The sequence below is a fragment of the Peromyscus leucopus genome, chromosome X (assembly GCF_004664715.2).
Source record: "Peromyscus leucopus breed LL Stock chromosome X, UCI_PerLeu_2.1, whole genome shotgun sequence".
Lineage (NCBI taxonomy): Eukaryota > Metazoa > Chordata > Mammalia > Rodentia > Cricetidae > Peromyscus > Peromyscus leucopus.
In genome coordinates this window covers 109,368,759-109,386,138 of record NC_051083.1, presented here as the reverse complement: position 1 = coordinate 109,386,138, position 17,380 = coordinate 109,368,759, and the positions used below count along the sequence as shown (strand labels likewise).

The window sequence follows — 17,380 nt, the reverse complement described above, 5'->3', positions numbered from 1 at the left end:
GACAATGGAGAAATAATGTAATCAAGAAATTATTCTCACAACAAGAAGTTTATCTGAGAAATGTTGGTGGCAGAGCATAAGTAACCATTAGAAATGAAATTTGAACAAGGTGTAAAATAATTCATTATAAAGTATTTATTGTTTATCAAATATACTTGTAATACAGAGATAGATTTCATTACAAATTCTAAGACAAAATATGTCCTTCAAATATATTGCTCTAATATGTCCAACATATTATATTGAAGAAACTTCTTTCTCAAGACTTTGGTGAATGAAAATGAAAAAGCAAACTCAGAGACTACTGAAAAATTAATAAATTCATCTGTTCTTCCTTTGCTTTTTCACTGTGATTCCCTTTTTATGAATGAAGCACAGAATTTAATTTTTTAGATGAATTTATTATCTATTTTATTCACATTTTTTCTTGGTAAGCTCATTTAGTATTCCATCCACAGCATATTAAGCATGTTTTCTGTACTTTATTGATTGATTGATTGATTGATTGATTGATTCACATGAGAGATAGAATAGTAAGGTGTTTTAAGAGCATAGGGTTTAGAGACAGATTTCAATCCTGATGCTGACTTTATTAATTGTGTAACATTAACGTTTCATTTAAGGACTTTTTATTCACCAGCAAAATGGGAAAAAAGTCTGCTACTTATATTGTGGGTAATAAATATATTAACAGGCCTTAAACAGACAAAATCGTTGCAGTCATAGGTACAAATATTTATTAAGCATTTAGATCACATTGGCTAATTTATTAACAATATATGGTAAACTATTTAATGTCAAGGCTCATATCCTTAGACACAATGCTAACATATTTTGTGTATGGAACAAATACATTTTGTTGCTGGAGAATTTCTCTCCAGCTCCCGCCGCCAAGTCCTGCCAGTCCCAGAGCCCACTTATAAAATAAACACACAGACTCTTACATTATTTAAACTGCTTGGTCATTAGCTCAGGCCTATCATTGTCTAGCTCTTACTCTTATATTTAGCCCATTTTTATTAATCTTTACTTTGCCACATGGCTCGTGGCTTACTGGTACTTTACATCTTCCTTGTCCTAGCAGCGGCTCCAGGTGGTCCCCTCTTTCCTTCCTCCTTCCTCAATTCTCCTCTCTCCTTGTCCTGCCTATACTTCCTGCCTGGTCACTGGCCAATCAGTGCTTTATTTATATAGAGTGATATCCATAGCACATTTCTTTTTTGTGCCTTTCCAATCATATACTATTTCTGTAATATTTGCCACCATTACAATAGATTTCATTTATAGCTGTAACTACCAAGAGATACATAATAAATTTAAAAAATAAATGCTACAAATAAGATAAATTCCTACAAATGAGCAGTAAGTAATGAGGTATGGTGTATGAAAAGTACATATTTTCTTACTAAATAATTAATTCTAATTATAGTAACTCCTGTTTATTAAGGATCTATTTTTACTATGTTAAACACTGTACAATGCCTGGAATTCTCCACAGTAATTATGAATTAAGCAACTGAAATTCAGAGGCTTAGTAACAAGTTTCAAAGCATTGTTATAAGATTCAGCCTGATGACTCTATGAGAAAACTTTGCCTTTGTTTTATGTAGTTTACAAATGTTAAAATGAAATTCCTACTTAAAATAAGTGAATTGGCTTCACATTACAGTTCTGCTTCCTCCTAACTCTGTAACAATTTGGAATTTTGAAAGCTTGTTAGGACAGACTGATATTAAGTGGACATCTGAAACTTCTTTGTGAAGTACTTCCACTTCTGCCATTCCTCTGAGGTACTGCTTCTTCTCCCTCCAGAATTACAAGTTGACCATCTGCTTCAAATTATGTCCAGGTTCTCCCCTCATTGCCACTTTCCTTCATTGGTATGAGTTATGAAAATACATTCTGATATTCCATTCGATGAGAGTAATCCAAATATGAAAACATTGTCTCTCTCCATCTGTTTCTACACTTAGGCTAGCTATCACATTTTAATTAGTAAGTACTACTCGGAAGCAGTCGTCCAGAACACAAAGAAAATGATCAATACTGCTGGTTCAAGTCCAGATGTACTATAATGAGAGTCCTGGGCACAAACAATATCACTGAAGTTGATTTATAGTCATAGTATTGGCAGATTATTAAACCACTAATAATGTCCTTGTTCTATTTGCCCAGGGAAAAATAATTTCAAAGGATTTACCCCATCCCTGCTCATTAATACATTTTACTGTTCCTATGAAGCATTTATTGGGTGGAACTTTAGTCAAAGATAGAAGGCAGAGATAGTATTAGGTTGGAGGATCTGTTAGCATACTGTTTTAGTCCCAAGTGTTCTTGCAGTTGAGAAAACATTTTGTCTGATATTGATTCAGTCACCTGAATCATATTCTATCTTTAAGGTTTTGATTACAGTTCCTTCGTCCTTTGCTTTCCTTCCAAATCAAGTGTCATTTACAACTAGGGAATGTTTTCAATATTCTCATCCAAATAATTACATTCATATAAAAACCTGTTAATGAAACATTAGAGCTAAAGGCTTAATTGCTGAAAAATCAATGCTTGAAGCTAAAAAAAATCAGTTATGGGTCCATGGTAACAGGATCTATTATTAACTGTATAAATGTTATCTAAAAACATTTTGAAATTAACATACTACTTTAGGTACTTTCAAGACTATAAATAAGATAAAATGCTATTTTAAAAAATAAAATAATTGTTTAAATAGATTTTCTAGATGAAAATTATAGGGAACTTCCCATTTTTCAATTATTTTCTTCTTTATCAAATTTCATGCTCATGTTTCCTATCAGTTTAATGGAGAAAACTCTCCATTGCTTTTGAAATATGACAGTATTTAATGTCCACAAGTTATATTTGTATTGTGTTTTTTTCTAATTAAGAAAATGCCTAGTAGAAAATGAAAGTATATACTTAATGACATAAAAGAACTTATATGGGGTATATAAAAGGAGGGAACCCAGAGCAGCAGATTGTCCTATAAAGCAAGTTTTTATAGATAAAGAATACAAAGGTATCATCCACTTATATCAAGAATACTGACATTTTCTTGTACCAACCTTGTCTATGTTGCAAAAAAGAAAATAGAAATGTAAACTGGACAGTAGTATTTCCAAAGACACATAAGACTAAATACAGATGCCACTCTCCTAGAACAAGAACACATCACTGTGAAAGACTCTATGGTGCTTCAAATATTGGAAGAAGTGTATAACTAAAATGTACTTTTTTTTTTTTTCACGATGTTGGTCAACACAATCCAAAATAAAGGCACACGCCATTTTCCCTCAATAAGTAGTTGCTAAGCAATCTGGAAAGAATAGGTCTAATGTATATATCTTAAAATGTATAGGGAAATTCCAAATTCAGGCACACTATGAAGATCTAAATGACTACGACATAAAATTCAGACACGTATACAATTCCAGATAAAGGACAAGTTGTTATGGGGAGATCTGACTGTAGATCTTGATGGAGCTTCAATGGAGATTCTAGTGCTTTGCTGACACTAAAAAGAAAAGACTAAACACACATACACACACACACACACACACACACACACACACACACACACACAAAACCTTACAATGGATTTAGAATAGTCATAATAAATAACTTTCTTTTTAAAAACAGCAATTACATTCTTTTGCTACAGTACATTTTGGGACTACGATTTCAAAATATGTATAATATGTAGTCATTAATTTTCAATAGCTTATATTCTAGTTATAGAACAAGAATATATACCTACACACAGTACTTCATATATTCCAGACTGGATTCAATTACTTATTTAGCAAAAGGCAACCATCAACTTCTTATCTTGCCTCTACCATCCAAGTTTTGAGATTAAAGGTGTGCTAAACCTGATTATGCATTACTTAACATAATATTGAGTGGCCTAACACATTCTAACATTTTGGAGCTATCTCTCCAGCAGATATTCATTTTTAAATACTATGATATAGACCAGAAACTTAATGGTCATGTGGCAAATTACAAATTTTAGCAAAAAAAAATTAAATGAGAACCTTAGATGGTCTTAAAGCAATAGGACTTTAAGGATTATTTAATGTGTGGGCATGTGGGGATACTGTAAACTATGGAGTCAAGGAGGTTGGATTTTATTGTAAACACTGATATTTCTTAGGTGTGCTATTTTGATATGATAGAAATTTCAACAAAAAATTACCATGTGAAAAAATGATCTAATGAAGTACTTCTAGGTATATACATAAAAGTAACAAAAGCATGTTCGTACCAAAACTTATATCCAAATGTTTATAACATTATTCCTAATACCTAAAACATCTGGGGTTATTTTTGTTGCTATGACTAATACCTAACAAAACAACTTAATGGAAGGAAGATTTCTTTTGATTGATGATTTCATTTTTTTTCTGGGGATTTGACTTTGTAGTGCATCATGTTAGAAGTGTGCGGTTTAATAGAATTACTACATATGACATGACAGACAGGAAGCAAGAAGGCGGGACAAGGACAAGATATAACCTCCAAAGATGTCATCCCCAGGATACATAGTCTGCACCTAGGATCCACCTCCTATGACCCACATTCCTGCATTTCCCCAAATAGTGTGATATTGGAAACAGTCCTTCAACATATATTCAAATGTGTTTGTTTTACCCCAGGCAAATAATCATTCAAAAAAAAACTTATGCTAAGTGAAAAATATCTAGATACAAAAGGGATTCTGTGATCCCACTCATGTGAACTATTCTGGGGAAAAAAAAAAAAAAAAAAAAAAAAAAAAAAAAAAAAAAAAAACCTCTAAATACAGAAATCAGGTTGCTGGTTTCCTGCAATGAAGACAGGGATAGAAAATTATACAAATGAGCACAAGAGATGTTTTGGGGGTAACACAAAGGTTCCAAAATTGATTTGTGGTGATTGTGTAACAATTCAATAAATTATGTAAAATATAACTAACTTAAGTATATATTTCAAGTGAATAAATTTTATCTTATGTCAATTCTTTCTCAAGAGCATAACAATTGGTTATCCAATGCCAGTCAGTGGTCAGACCTGAAAACATGCATATAAGTAACATTATATGTACTAAACAGGTTATATTTAGGAATATATATGTCTACACAAATGTATATATGCATGCAATAACAATGAAAATAGAGGCCATAAATTTGAAGAAGAGCAGGGAAGGGTATTTGGCAGGGTTTGGGAGGAGAAATTTTAAAACTTAAATATAATCTCAAAAATAAAGGAAACGTATAATGAATTTTTCTTAGTTTCCTTTGTTGTTGTGAAAAATGCTTTGACATAAGAAACTTAATGGTCTCAACAATTCTCGCTCATACAATCCCTCCTCTTTCTCACCAATTGGATTCCTGGAGCTCCACCTGGGGCCTAGCCATAGATCTCTGCATCCGCTTCCATCAGTCATTGGATGAGATTTCTAGCACAACAGTTAGGGTGTTTGGCCATCCTATCACCAGAGTAGGTCATTTCGGGCTTTCTCTCAACTATTTCCAGTAGTCTATTGTGGGGGTATCTTTGTGGATTTCTGGGGACCTCTCTAGCACTTGAGACCAAGATTGGAAAAAACACAGGGACAAGTAGCCCAACTAGTGGAAACAAATGAACTATGAACCAATAGCTGAGGATCCCCCAACTGGATCAGGCCCTCTGGATAAGTGAGACAGTTGATTAGCTTGAGCTGTTTAGGAGGCACCCAGGCAGTGGGACCGGGACCTGTCCTCAGTGCATGAGTTGGCTGTTTGGAACCTGGGGCCTATGCAGGGACACTTTACTCAGCCTGGGAGGAAGGGACTGGACCTGCCTGGACTGAATCTACCAGGCTGAGCTGAATCCCCAGGGGAGTCCTTCTCCTGGAGGAGAAGGGAATTGGGGGGTGGGCTGGAGGAAGGGTGGGGGCGGAAAGGGAGGACAGGGGAATCTGTGGCTGATATGTAAAATTAAATCAAATTATATATATATATATATATACATATATATATATATATATATATATACAAACTTAAGGGAAAATGAGCTTCCTATATCTCACAGTTCTTGGTTATAGTCCATTATAGTGGCAAAGTCAAGGCTTCAAGGACTTGAGGCAGCTAGTCTCACTTCATCCACAGTTCTTCCAATATAGTTGTATCCTATGAAATGGTGCTGTCCACAGACAGGGTGGCTCTTCCTGTTGCAATTAACCCAGTTAGAATAATGCTTTATAAGACAAGACCACAAGTCAACCTAATCTAGACAATCCCTCCTTGAGATTTCATTCCCAAGTGATTCTTGGTTTTCTCAAGTTGATAAGTAAGTGAAGCATGATGGAATTAAAAGTTTCAAGTGCTGTATATTGGCAATCTTATAGTACCAAAATGTAAGCGCTATCTTCCATCAATTTTGAAGAAATAAATAATTGTCTTCTAAACAAATTTGGCCTTTATTGGGAGATGATGTGTTGTGTTTGCCTACGTGGTGAGGAAATGTGAAAAAGAAGAGGGAATGCTACTGAAATAATAATACTGAAGTGGAGTGTAAAATAAGTCTGATGAAAAATTGTTTTATTATAGAGCTAACTAGTGTAAGGAATCTATATATTGGAATGTGGAAAATTAGAAACTGATAAAATCAGAACCAATGCAGGAAAGGGACTGGGAGAATATGAGTGACAAGTTCCATGAAGCAGTAAGAAGAAATGAAGAGGTTCATGTGATAGAGGCATCAATGATATATAGAGAACAGTGGAGTACACCAGTACACTGGTGCCAGTAATAGAGCTAATCTGGCTGTAGCTGTCTAGTGCTGCAACAAGCCATTATGAAACTGGATTTCCTTTCCCATTGCTCTGATAATATACTGTCACAAAAAGCAGCTTAAGAAGAGTTTACTTTGGCTCTCATTTCAAGGTTATAATCCATCATGATAGGAAGTTAAGAGGGCAGGCATCTCAAGCAGCTGGTCAGATTGTAACCACAATCAGAAAGCAGAACGTGATGAATACTTGTGCTCAGCTCACGTTCACCTTTTATGTAATCCAGGATTCCAGCCTAGAAAATGGTGCTGCTGACTCATAGAATGGTCTTCCTCACCACAAGGAACTTATTGTACTTCTTTAAAATCATGACCAGGAGTTGAATAGTCACTCACAAGTGTATCTGGAGGTGTATCTTCTAGGTCATTCCAAATCCTATCAAATTGAAAACATTCCCCATTATAGAGGCCAATTTGGGAAGAGTTTAGGTCATAGAATATTGATGTAGTATCATTTGAATTGGTGTGATGTGGCAGGTGCCTAAGTAAGAATAATTTTTCATTTAAGATAAGATAGGGAAATGACCATACTGAAAGTGTGTAGGGTAAAGATGGTATTGTGAAACCATGTGTATAAAATAGATGGTGATCCACTTACCGATATTTTTCTGACTACTCAGTGTATCATATAAGCACTAAGTTGTCTTCCAATCCAATCTTATTTAAGTAAGCAGCCATGTCAACATTATGTCCTCTAGCTCTTCAACAAATTCAAGGATGTACTGTGGTGGGAGGACCTCTGAGTGTCATACCCAAGTTTTCTACAATTGTAAAGATTTCTCAACCATCTTGAAACAAATACAGTGCTTGATCTAAGTGATGTGATAAGATCATGACCTTTTCAGAAATGCCTTTGATGTCAATTCTAATTCCACTAAACATCACCTGACAGGGAAAGAATGAAACGTTATACACTTGTTTGTCAAGCATCCCAGTAATCTCTTGTGGCATAATCTGCTCCAACTCAGCCCTGCAGTGATGGGGTGTGAGAGTGATTTACCCTGACTTGGAAGGAACTTGCTAAGTTGGTTCAACCATTGATTAATGAGGTAAAAATGCACTAGGTAGACCTTGAAGTGATAAACTGGACAGGAACCCTGGCAAACACTAATGTTTTCTGCCCACTTGCATCCTATGATTTATTTTGAGAATGATCATTTTCTTTCCCACATACCTACAATACCATGGAAACAATCAGTATTGACAGTTAAGATACAAATATGAAAAATATTACATATCACTTCTATTTAAGTTTTAATCACTTTTATAAAAGTGAAGAAATATTCATAATGAAATTTGTGAAAGTCCATTATTCCTCAGCTGACCTTACTGATGTAAAATTTTAAAACTGCTCTATCATTTTTTGATAATATAAACATAAAAGATCAAGGAAATTGAAATTGCATTTTTATTTTTGCAGGTACATTTTATGACTGGCCATTACAGCAAAGTAAGTATGTGATATTTTTAGTTTATTATTCATTAAGTTTTACAAAGCCTTTAATCTCTTCTTCCTCAATTTATCTCATTCCCCCCCCCAAACAGTGGCACTATAGTTAGCAAACTAAAACAGGAGGGAGAGGATGTATTTCTCTTTATTGTTATTCTCATAGTTTAGATGAAAATATTTGGTTCTTTTGAAAACTAGTGGCCCACGAGTGTTTGCTGTTGTGTCTTCATCTTGAGTATCTATCGAGGATGGAAGGGAATCGAGAGTCAATTTTATATATTGTTATTTCAGACTGTTAATTTTGAAGTTGCTTTTTAAAATGATCTTGTTTGTTTCAGTTATTTTGAGACAAGGACTCTTTCATTATGTATCCCAGGCAGCCCTTAAACTCACAGTGATCCTCCTGCCTGAGCCTCCAATTTCTTAATATGATAAGGCAAAAGTCAGTCACCACCACATTATACAAAGCACATGACTTGATATTATTATGTAAACATGAGTCAAAGGATTTAAAACCAAATGACATCTGAAACGTGAGAGCTGTGACAAATCCTATTAAACCTAAAAGGTTCAACAATCTTTCACTATAGTTTCTTCTTCAAACTTCTGAAGGGTTCGTGTTCATTACATCCCTCATATCTTGCCTGATGATAGTCCCTGACTAAGCAATTAACTTACCAAGAATTATACATCCTTTAAAATGGAGACGTTATTAGTTTGATAATACAAAGAAACTCCGTTTTTTCTTGGCCTCCAGCTAACACTCTTATAAATTACTGACAAATTACAGTAAATGCCTCTTTTGCAATGCTGTCATTGATAGATAAATCTATGCTGTATAGTTCTGGCTTTTATTGTCTCTTAAAACATCATCAGATTGATTCTAGAGTAGCAATGATATAAAATAAACACACAAGATATACTCCCAATAAAACAGAAGAAAAGCATCCTTCCTTGTTTCTGAGAATTAGAGTATGAAATAGTAAAACTATTTCTGAGCACCTTCTGGTTTCAGAAAAAAATAGTCTATTTCTAACTTGTAAAATATAGAATCAGTTTTTTGTACAAAAATTATAGAACTCTTTCTGAGTCTGAATTACCTCACTCGGGATGATTTTGTTCTAGTCCCATCCATTTACCTTCAAATTTCATAATGTCATTGTTTTTTATAGCTGAGTAATACTCCATTCTGTAAATGTACCTCATTGTAGCTGAAGTTTTCTGACTCCCGCAGCCTCAAGGTCCCATAGCCAAATTAAAAAAGGAGGGAGAGGATGTATTTCTCTTTATTGTTATTCTCATAGTTTAGATGAAAATATTTGGTTTATATTAACCCAAATTAACACACAGAGGCTTATATTAATTATGAACTGTATGGCCTACTTGCTCAGGCTAGCTAGCTCTTACATCTTAAATTAACCCATTTCTATAAATCTATACTTTGCCACATGGCTCATGGCTTACCAGTATCTTTACATCTTGCTTCTCTTTGCAGCAGCTAGCAGTGTCTCCTCTACTCTTTTTCCTTCCTCTCTCTCTCTATGTAGAATGTCCTGCCTAACCTTATTCTGCCTCACCATTGGCCAAACAGCTTTATTTATCAACCAATCAGAGCAACACATTTTCACAGCATACAGAACAATATCACCCATCATTTCCCCTTTTCTTTCTATTCAAAAGGAAGGTTTTTAACTTCAACATAGTAAAATTACATAGAACAAAACAGTTATCAAGCATGAATTATAGTTATAATATCTAGTCTATTTGCATTTGGCAAAATTAAAGAAGATATCTTATCTATCCTATATTTTTGACTCTAAGGTTTAATATCTATCTTATCTCTTATCATAACCAAGGAAAACCATAATTATAGCTATCTAGTCTTCAACTACATCAAAGACTCCAGAAGGATATAATATTTACCTAAATAAACAGGAAGTGCATTATAATCAACTTCCAAAAATCTAGAATGACAGAGACAGCTGTCTGCCTGGAGAGTCACCCAAAGTTCTTCTGTAATGTTGGGGCATCCATCTTCAGCCCACAGGCCTAGAGACTCTCAGTCACTATTCTCTGTGTCCTTTAGAATATCTGGCAGTTTCTTCTGAAAAGCAGAAACATGAAGGACCATTTTGCCTTGAAAAGTTCAGTGGTCATCTTCCTATGGGACCTGCATGTTCAGTTGATACAACATTTTGTCAAACATCCAGGCAAGAACAGTTTCTTGCCCAAATGGCTATTTTTGCGAAGAAGAAGATAAACTCCATATGGAGTGTCTTCAATGCCCATCCTCCTCTCTGAAGTAAATCGGTGCTGCCAAGAGCAGATGTGTCTCATTGTCCAGGAAATTCTAAGTTTTTAAAACATTTCAAATGTCATATTCTGTAAGTCTTTGAAGTGTTTGAAGATTATCTACCTAATTGAATTATATCTATGTATACCTAGAAAACTTAACATGACTATAAGTTTGACTATCATAGAAGACTAATTATTAATCTGTATTTCTTAATTATCCATTACAATTCAAATGAGTTACATAACATAATAACTTAAACAAGAGTATAACAAAATCAACTCTAAATTTGTATCAATAAACTAAAATCTATACCAATGTAAAGCATTTTAAACAAGTTGCTCTTTAAAAGTAGGGTCAACAATCCACCCTTTTGTCCTATCATATCTATATCATATATTTCCATATCACCTAATTTTCTTTATCCATTCTTCAGTTGAGAGTCATCTAGGCTGTTTCAAAGTTCTATATATTACACAAAAAAAAAAACTAACTAACAAAATGCTGCTATGAACATAGTTGAACAAGAAAGAGAAGGAGGGATTGTACAAGCAGGGGGTTCATGGTCATGACTGGGGAAAACACAGAGACAGCAGACCTGGGAACCTGGGAGCTCACAGACTCTGGAACGACATCTACGGAGTCTGAATGAGACTGAACTAGGCCCTCTGCATGTATGTGACAGTTGTGTAGCTTGGTCTGTTGGTGGGACTCCTAGCAGTCGGTTCAGGGCCTGTCCTTGGTGCTTGAACCAGCTTTTGGGAACCTTTTCCCCAAGCTGAGTTGCCTAGCCCAACCTTGATACAGGGGGAGGAACTTGGTTCTGCCTCAACTTTATGTGCCATGCTTGTTGAAGTCCATGGGAGGCCCTCCCCTTTCTGAATGGAGACAGAGGAGGAGTAGATGAGGAGAGCAGAGAAGAGGAAGGGGGAAGGAATGGGAAGAAAGGTGGTCGGTATGTAAAATAAATTAAAAAATAATTAATTAAATCTTACAGAACTTATAGAAAGGAAACCCTATATTTTCATTGTATATTTGTCGCTAAAAAATAATATGACATTGTGTGGTCCTTGATGATCTTTAAGATAAATTTTAGTTTTCTATGGCTTCATAAGATATATTTACACAATATGTTTGTATCTCACTTAAATTCCTTGAAAGCAATATTTAAATACAGAGATAGCAATTCTTTGAACATGAAAAGTCTAGTATGCTCCAGCAGGTTAGTGGTAGCAATTATTTGTGTATTAATTTACTCAAAATTATTTATAAATACCTAGGTACCATACAATGATAGTTATAGAGATAAACTATTTCTTTTTCCTTCACACATAATAGTAACAAACATATATTTGTCACATGGAAAAGTCTTAATTAACTATAACACATAGAGAGGCAAATGTTAATTACTGCATTTTAAAATTAAGTAGCACATATATTTTTATTTCAGCCTTTGTAGTTGAAATGTATTGTAAAACTCTAGTCCATTTAATTATCTTGGTAAGTACACTTTAGTGAAGATAATTGTGTTTTACTTTAGTATTTGTATTATTTTCTCGGAGTCTTGTGTTCTTTATTTTGAAACTGGTTCTTATTGTGCAGGTAAAGTAGGATACTAGGATGAATCCTTATGACAGCATATCATATCCTGAGAGACAAAACTGTCTCTCTTTTACTAAATCCAAGATATCTGCTTGTGCAGTCATCAGGCTTCTTTTTCTCATAAACATTTGAGTATAGAACATGAAATTAAATGTTTCATTAGTTGAGCTTCATTTAATTAAGGCTTTACTGTACATAAAATGCTAATTAGTAAAGGCGAGATCTGGCTGCTTTGGGGAAGAAAGTAGTCTGTTCACTTTGTGATATGAGATTTTGGTTGGAAATGTAGGCTGACTCCATGATGGTACCCAGAAGGGATCAGCCAAACAAGTGAAGGTAAATGATGTAGTAAACAAAAGGGTAAGGTAAACTTAAAATGTTTATGATGAATCAAAATGCTAAAAAGGAGATAGTGGTGAGATTTGTATGGAAGACTGACTAGAATCTCCAGTTTAGAATGAACTCAAATGTTTGTCTTCTCCAAATACTCTCCTTTTGTAACACTTATGAAAATATTGCTTTAGACAATAAGGAAGTTATGGGAAATATCTGAAACAGCTATTCTCTGACGATCTCAGTTAGTCTTTATTCTTTTTTGTTTATTTGCTTGTTTTTGTTTTTCAAGACAGGGTATCTCCATGTAGTTTTGGTGCCTGTCCTGGATCTTGATCTTTAGACCAAGCTGGCCTCGAACTCACAGAGACCCACCTGGCTCTGCCTCCCAAGTGCTGGGATTAAAGGCATGCACCACCGCCGCCCGGCCCTAATCTTTATTTTTAGGAGAATCAAGTCCATCACACAACCAGTTGATACATCTAACACTTTCAACATGATAATCCTTCATGCCTTTGAAAACAGTTAATCATATTCCTTTTGGACAGAATATTAACAAGTAGTCACATTGTTCAGAAAATGAGGTAAATATTAAGAAAACTCTCCTACTCCAAAGTTATGTTTGACTATTGTTCACGAGATTTTGTACAAGTTATTTTCCATAACATAAACTGCCCTGCCTAACTTTAGCCTTGACATTTCTTATTGCTTGCATAGAGGGTATTGTACTGTTATCTTGAAGATTTCTGCCTCATAAATAAGTCATTCGTGCTGTCTACCTTCAGGTCTTTGCTAATGCTTTCTCTCCTCTTCAATACCCCATTTTTCCTTCTGAGACAAGGAAACTTTCATGGACTATGTCTTCAAGATCTAGCTCTAATATTTTCTCTTTTTAAAACTCTTCATAGACATTTTTTTCTTCATAGTCACCTCCTCCTGTCAGTAAACAATTTCCTAATATGTTTCATACTCTGGGTTACAATCTATGTTTCCATTAAATAATTTATATTATCATATTTAGTCAGTACATATTCTTCTCATATATAATATGAACTTCTTATTAAACACTAAGCTGATTACATAGTTTTCCTTAGATTTAACTTAATTAGAAGACATCTATGCTCACCACTATACCTCCAATGACATACCTAGATTAAACTTATTTATATATTTTCTTTTTATTGTTCATGAACCCCATTCATCAATTTCCTGAGGTGATACATAATTTAAAAAAAAAACATGATGACTTCATATTTGTAAAATCCATAACCTGATTGTTAAACTTCCATCATATATCTTTCTTTTCACTCTTTAACATTCTGGGATTTAAAAAAAAAAAAACCCTTAAATCTTCATGCTATTTTTGTTCCTCTCTATTTATTAATTAGCTTTCTGAACTTTTTCTATATCAACCAAAAAGGCAGTCATTGAGAAGATCTAACAAAAATGTCTTTTGGCAACTGATACAGCACAATTCATCACAAATGGAAACTCATCAAATTGTCACATCATCACCTCTTTTCATTCAAGCCGGCTTCTTCCAGGACAGTTTGTAATTCTCAGTGAATCATAATAATAGTTTTGATTATTTCCAAGTCAATGACTTGTTATAACTTCATATTTCATTGTTCAGCAATGCAAATCAGAGTGTTTTATTTTAAATTATATGTACTTCAGTGTACGGTACAAAAAATGTTAGTTATTACTCTTGTTTTGAACATGTGTCTTTCAAAACAGTACAGGTCAATTCTAAATCAACTTTAACTGAAATTTTAGAAAATCGCAGGCTATTTCAAAGCCAACTTTTATTCTCTCAACAAAGGATGGGATGGAAAAATAGGGGAGTTTAAAGGTTTAGATGGGAGCCTGAAGTAATTTTCTCTAGGTAAAGATTCGAAATCACAAACAAGTCCCTTTTGAAACAAACAAACAAATAAAAAAACCCACAAAAATCCAAACAGAAGAAGTAACTACTTAGGAAAGCTCCTTCAAGTTTAACCACCATTATAACAGCCACAGTTCTACCATGTTCTACCTCACCAACTGTCTTTGAAAGAACATTGCCTTTTATGAATGAGCATGAGTTACTAAAGGCCTGGGAAAGTGAGACAATGGATAAACTAAAATTTTTAAATGAGAAATAGATAATAATGCCCTTTAAATAGAGAGGACTGGGCAGGGGGAAAACTTCACTGGATTAATAGCATACTCCTCTTTGTGTCAACAAATAACATTTAAAATTCTTTCCCTTGGACTATCTGACAAAACTTCTTTCATCCAGAAGGTTGCAATATGACAAAGTAAAATTTATGAGAAGGCTAATATTACCTTTAGGAATAAATGGTCTAAAATGTTTGGAAAGACACTCTTATCATTTGATGGGGTTGGATTTTCCCATATGACTTTACTCAGAGTCTAAGAAATGTTAAGTCATTCCTTGGGAGTAGTATGATGAGACTAAGTAGTTAATATGTTTCATGCACTTCTGAAAACTGCTGTTCCAATGCCGTGAAAGAAAACATTCATGATCTGAGCTGCCATTTCTGTTTCTCAAAAAAATACATCTGAAAATAAGGTATTTGTGCCTGAAAACATACATCTATAAACAATATATGTTTGGGACTTTTACTTTTCCTTTATGCCAAGCATTTCTACATTTAAATAAATGACTTATTTTGGCAAAAATATGTAAATTGAAATGAAAACGAAAATAGGTTATTGTAATTTGAAGACAGCCTGCCTAGAAAAAATCATTCCAGTGGGTTTAGCAGCACAGGCTTTTATAGTCAGAAGGAGAAATCAAACTACAAACTATGTAGGCCTACATTCCAAGCCTTTTCTGAATAAAATATGTAGTTTGGCAATATATCGTTCAGTTTAATTGACTATATGAAATAATAGTTGATTTTCATTGCTTTTTCAGTTGCTTGAATAAGTATTATAAACTATTCTTCAAAAGTCTCCATAGTATTGATAGACTTACAATATATTTTTAGTCTGAATGTGACCTCTGACCAATTAATGTGCTGCCACCTTTTTTTAGATGACAAAATTAAGACCCAGGGAAAATGAACTAGCAAAGTTATTACATAACCTTGAAATTACCTCAGTTCAGTGAGCCTTCTAATGCTGCAAGTTGTCCCTTATGCAGTCTACTCTTTGGGGATTGTAAAGAAGGCAACAACAATGAAGGAGGTTTAAAACAGCTACTAATTCTCAGCTTCTGTTCATTAACATAAGTAGCTCTGCTCAGAAACATGCTTATTGCTGAGAGAGACTCTGGGCTAGAAGCCAGTAGGAAATGGAACTGGAGAACAAATCACAGACATCTGAGTTTTAGTCAAAACCTGACTTAGGCAGAAGTTGTGTATGGAGTGTTCTTAATGTTATGACAATCCTGAATTCATTGCTTTAAGCTTTTTGACCATTTGTCCCTTGTAGCTACTAGCTTCCTACCAGTTTGCCCAATTTAAATGGAATTCTGGGCTTAGGAAAAGGTTTAGAATTCAACTATTCCAGCTACTTGAGTTCTCCATACCACTTGCATGATATGTGGCATAAAGCATGCAAACATGGAACATTTAGTTATCCGAGTCAAAGTCTTTTACATGCATTGTATTAGACCTAATGGCCTTTTGAAGATGATTTAAAAAATTAGGTACAGGATGCAGGTGTTAGGGGGTGCTGGAATCCAACTGGGACTCAGTCTTTTACTTTCCAGAGCTGACCTTTACTGTCATGTGGGCTGTGCTCAACTCATCTTCATCATTCTGTCAGGTCACCATACATACATAAAAATAAAACCTCCTAGTCTCTCTGCACAAAAAAACGATGATTAATCAATCTCTTGTTTCCTTTGGTATTATTGTTAATGAATTTATGTTCCAATCTAATTGTGTCAATATTTAACACACACACACACACACACACACACACACACTTCGAGTGTGTGTAATTATGTAGTAGCATACTCTGAAGGACTTTATATGATGCCTTACTGAATATACTGATATAAGGTATGTATAACCCATTTCCTTCTCCTACCAACTTATTAATCCTGCATTAAGATGAAGCAACCTAATTCACTGTAAATATTAGACCCAGTGGCTTCCTAGAATAAAGATAAGCCAATATACTTAGATGTCTTTCATACGGGCCAGGAAACATAAATGTTTTTAACACCCACTCCTCATGAATCTTGGCCTTCAATTTATTATTACTGAGCCTCCAATGTTTTTATTTTAAAAAATAACTCTTTTTACTAGAAAGATATATATATCATAAGGGTTAGCTAGTTATTTATCCCAGGATTTGTTTGAAAATTGTTGTTATATCACTGACACTAGCAGTATTGTTATTCATCTATCTTTAACTTTTTCCTAAATAAAATGTCTCTACTTCTTCATTTTTCCAGTCTGTATCATCCATATAATAGTATTAGGTTTAGGTAGTCAAGCTCTTGTCTTGAATATATGAAATTATTTTTATCTCTTAGCATCCCCTTTAAAATATGACAGTATAAATGGCTTCTAGCCACAAGTGATTCATTAGCTTATGGGAATCTCCCTTCTTTTTCCTTTAATATTACCAAGATAATGATGATGATGATGATGACAATGATGACGATGATGATAGAGAAGGTAAAAACAAGTATATTATAATAGCTAACTTGCTAAGTACTTTCAATGTACCACAAACTACTCAAAGCATTTAGCCCATATCATTTTTCTCAAAGCTTTCACAAAAACCTTTTCAGATAAATTCTATTATTATCTCTATCTTACATATGAACACATGGAGGAATAAAGAGGTCAAGTAATTTTTCTAAAATTTTATAGTTAGTGTCAGAGCTGGAAGCCCTACATTATAACTTCATA

General features: G+C 34.2%; 1 protein-coding gene across 3 annotated transcripts in view; it reads left to right on the top strand.

Annotated features, from left to right (window-relative positions):
- The window catches only part of Tenm1 (teneurin transmembrane protein 1), an 829,897-nt gene that overhangs the window by 130,792 nt on the left and 681,725 nt on the right, over positions 1 to 17,380 (top strand). For all 3 annotated transcript variants that reach the window (XM_028881639.1, XM_028881638.2, XM_028881636.2), the window contains exon 3: positions 8,246 to 8,275. The gene's annotated coding sequence lies outside the window, so the exon portion shown is untranslated. The remainder of the gene's footprint in view (positions 1 to 8,245; positions 8,276 to 17,380) is intronic.